The 4,427-nt window shown below is 44.3% G+C and overlaps 1 long non-coding RNA gene across 1 annotated transcript; it reads right to left on the bottom strand.

The window, feature by feature from the left end:
• Positions 1–3,025: 3,025 nt before the first annotated feature.
• LOC134935155 (uncharacterized) lies at positions 3,026–4,145 on the bottom strand. Its single transcript, XR_010179944.1, has 3 exons — positions 3,528–4,145; positions 3,336–3,454; positions 3,026–3,107 (listed from the first exon to the last, which is right to left on the bottom strand). It is a non-coding gene; the product is annotated as an uncharacterized LOC134935155 (long non-coding RNA).
• Positions 4,146–4,427: the final 282 nt, after the last annotated feature.

Genomic DNA, 4,427 nt, shown 5'->3' with positions numbered 1-4,427 from the left:
CCAGTCTCACAAGTGGCTGTGCTGTGACTGTGTATAGGGGGCACGCTGCTGATAGCTGCACGTATACTCTGCTGTAGTGGCTGTACTTAAACTCCAGTCTCACAAGTGGCTGTCCTGTGACTGTGTATAGGGGGCATGTTGCCGATAGCTGCGTTTATACTCTGCTGTAGTGGCTGTACTGAAACTCCAGTCTCACAAGTGGCTGTGCTGTGACTGTGTATATGGGGCACGCTGCTGATAGCTGCGTTATACTCTGCTTTATTGAATCTTCGGTCTCACAAGTGGCTGTGCTGTGACTGTGTATAGGGGGCACGCTGCTGATAGCTGCGCTAATACTCTGCTGTAGTGGCTGTACTGAAACTCCAGTCTCACAAGTGGCTGTGCTGTGACTGTGTATAGGGGGCACGCTGCTGATAGCTGCGCTTATACTCTGCTGTAATGGCTGTACTGAAACTCCAGTCTCACAAGTGGCTGTGCTGTGACTGTGTATAGGGGGCACGCTGCTGATAGCTGCGCTTATACTCTGCTGTAGTGGCTGTACTGAAACTCCGGTCTCACAAGTGGCTGTGCTGTGACTGTGTATAGGGGGCACGCTGCTGATAGCTGCGCTTATACTCTGCTGTAGTGGCTGTACTGAAACTCCGGTCTCACAAGTGGCTGTGCTGTGACTGTGTATATGGGGCATGCTGCTGATAGCTGCACTTATACTCTGCTGTAGTGGCTGTACTGAGACTCCGGACTCGCAAGTGGCTGTGCTGTACAAAGTGACTGTGTATAGGGGGCATGCTGCATGCTGCACTGTTCTCTGGTGTAAATTGTACTGGTTGATGTGCTTTGTTCATGTGCATCTATAAGCCTTGTGACTTCACGCAGTTTGAACCAAGCAGCAAGTTAAACAAAAACAGAAAAGGAAAAAAATATATATCTATTTGTACTGTTTGGTGTGCTTTTACCCTATTGTCCTTTGTGCAAAGCCCTGTGACTTCACACAGATTGAACCAAGCTGCAAGTAAAAAAAACACACACACACACACACACACACACACACACACACACACACACACACATATCTATCTATATATACACACACACACACACACACACACACACACACATTGCATCCAGAAAGTGTTCACAGCGCTTCACATTTTCCACATTTTGTTATGTTACAGCCTTATTCCAAAATGGAATAAATTCATTTTTTCCCCTCAAAATTCTACACACAATACCCCATAATGACATCGGGAAAAAAGTTTTTTTTGAGATTTTTGCTAATTTATTAAAAATAAGACACAAAGAAATCACATGTACATAAGTATTCACAGCCTTTGCTCAGTACTTTGTTGATGTCTCTGGTCATTGCATGCATTCATCTTTCCCTCTGTACTGACTAGTCTCCCAGTTCCTGCCGCTGAAAAACATCCTCACAGCATCACCAGGCCAATACCATCCCAACAGTGAAGCACCACCATGCTTCACTGTAGGGATGGTATTGGCCTGATGATGAGCGGTGCCTGGTTTACTCCAAACATGATGCCTGGCATTCACACCAAAGAGTTCAATCTTTGTCTCATCAGACCAGAGAATTTTGTTTCTCATGGTCTGAGAGTCCTTCAGGTGCATTTTGGCAAACTTCAGGAGGGCTGCCATGTGCATTTTACTAAGGAGTTGCTTCCATCTGGCCACTCTACCATATAGGCCTGATTGGTGGATTGCTGCAGAGATGGTTGTCCTTCTGGAAGGTTCTTTTCTCTCCACAGAGGAATGCTGTAGCTCTGACAGAGTGACCATCGGGTTCTTGGTCACCTACCTGACTAGGGCCCTTCTTTCCCAATTGCTCAGTTTAGATGGACGGCCAGCTCTAGGAAGAGTCCTGGTGGTTCCGAACTACTTCCATTTACGGATGATGGATACCACTGTGCTCATTGGGACCTTCAAAGCAACAGATATTTTTCTGTACCCTTCCCCAATTTTGTGCCTCGAGACATCCTGACTCAGAGGTCTACAGACAATTCCTTTGACTTCATGCTTGTTTTGTGCTCAGACATGCACTGTCAAGTGTGGGACCTTATGTAGACAGGTATGTGCCTTTCCAAATCATGTCAAATCAATTGAATTTACCACAGATGACCTCCAATTAAGCTGTAGGACTAGGAACATTTCAAGGATGATCAGTGAAAACAGGATGCACCTGAGCTCAATTTTGAGCTTCATGGCAAAGGCTGTGAATACTTATGTACATGTGATTTCTTAGTTTTTCTATTTTTAATAAATTTGCAAAAAAAAGTCTTTCCACGTTGGAATTATGGGGTATTGGGGGTCATTCCAAGTTGATCGCTCGCCAGCAGTTTTTACCAGCCATGCAAACGCATAGTCGCCGCCGACGGGGGAGTGTATTTTCACTTTGCAGGAGTGTGAACGCCTGTGCAGCAGAGCACCTGCAAACACATTTTGTGCAAAACAACACCATCCCTGTAGTTACTTATACTGTGCGATGAGTGACACGGTAATGATGTCAGATACCCACCCAGCAAACGCCCAGCCATGGCTGCGTTTTTCGAACCACTCCCAGAAAAAAAGTCAGTTGACACCCATAAACGCCCTCTTCCTGTCAATCTCCTTGCGGTCGGCTGTGTGATTGGAATCGTCGCTAGAACCAGTGCAAAACCACAAAGGACTTCGTACCCATGCGATGCGCATGCACACTGCGGTGCATATACATGCGCAGATTAGCCACTTTTTTCAATGATCGCTACGCAGCGAACAACAGCAGTTAGCGATCAACTTGGAATGATCCCCCCATTGTGTGTAGAATTTTGAGGACAAAAATGAATTTATTCCATTTTGGAATAAGGCTGTAACATAACAAAATGTGGAAAAAGTGAGGCGGTGTGAATACTTTACGGAGGCACTGTGTATGTATATATATATATATATATATATACCACAACAACCACCTAGGTGGAAGGTGCACTCACGCCCAGAAATTAGTCTCTGAAGTCACTTGTAAATTCAGTATATTTTTATTCGGGTTCACTGTTGATGCCGTATTTCATCGACGTTTCGGTCCTTATGCGGACCTTTATCAAGATTGGCACTTAAATCACCTATACAATCAGAAACAGTTACAATTAATATGTATAAGAACCCAGATTTATTCAACACCAACACCACCAGTGCCTCCCAGGCCCTGAAGACTGTCACAAAAACCAGAAAACGTATTAAAAAGCTGTTTTTTTATATATGTAAAAAAGAGATACTTGGAAATAATCCACGTGTGATGAAAGAGACACCTCCACCATTAGGACTATCTGTTTAGATAGGCAAATGATTACCTGGACGGCAAGCCAGATCACTCAGATGTGTGGAATGGCCTTCAAAGTTGGCAACATGCCTGATCACATAATGAAGTTAAAAAGCCTATAACGTAGGGGAAGCTGCAAGGCGTAGTCACCTATTAGATAAATAACAGAGTAACTACACCATAAGAAAATACACTAACAACGTCATTTTGGAAAAGATCATACCTAGTTACATGTAGAAATAGCTCATGGCAGCTTGTGGGCTCTGTACATGTGTCAGACACTCAGTCTGTAAGGAGGCACAACAGGAAAAAATAATCACCAACCGTAATCATGTGTCAGAAGGGAGCTGCAGGAGAACCATACTCACTGCTCAAGTGTCCAGAGCCAAATGGAAGCTGCATAAAGTTCAGCCTCAGCTGAGCACTATTTAAGGATCAACCACAGGAAGTGCCAATTAAGGAGATTAGTATAAACCCAGTCTCTCATTAACTGATCACCTCTCAGATAACTAACTCAGACCAACTGGGAAAAAAGTTACAGGGTTCACAGGACAGGCAGTGGCTATCGCTAACGCACGGCTACTTAAATGAGTGTATTTTAACGATTTGGAAGGGCAACTGCCGGAGACGCGTCTTTTGCGTTCCACCGACCGGAACACCATGCGTTCCATTCCGCGGAAGAGGCGCTGGCCGGAAGTCTCTGCGTTCCACTCGCGGAAAGAACCGTAATTAGGCTTATCCACTGGCTAATGTTTAAAGGAGGTGTACAACCTAGAGGGGGGTGTTCTCAGAGAATGAACACTCCCCCAGGTGGAATCATCAATGTACAGGTTCACTCATAGCTCACAGGGACTCGGAGGTATACCGGAGGTCTCCTCACGTATAATCCTGGATTAACCTATGTGTAGCCTGTCAATCACCACAGAAGAAAAAGAGTGCAAATGTAAATAATGATCCATAATATGAAATGTCAAAAATGTCAAAAATGACATAAGAGGGCACCAGATCAAATGACCACAACTCACCCTACGCATACAAACTAACATATATCTGATCAACAAAGGCAAATTGAATACTGATGTGAGTGTAATATCTTTATAGTAATACATTGGTATAATGTAGT

Source organism: Pseudophryne corroboree, chromosome 6 (genome assembly GCF_028390025.1).
Source record: "Pseudophryne corroboree isolate aPseCor3 chromosome 6, aPseCor3.hap2, whole genome shotgun sequence".
Taxonomy (NCBI): domain Eukaryota; kingdom Metazoa; phylum Chordata; class Amphibia; order Anura; family Myobatrachidae; genus Pseudophryne; species Pseudophryne corroboree.
Note: the sequence above shows the minus strand (reverse complement) of the source record. Positions and strands in the feature narration are given on the sequence as shown.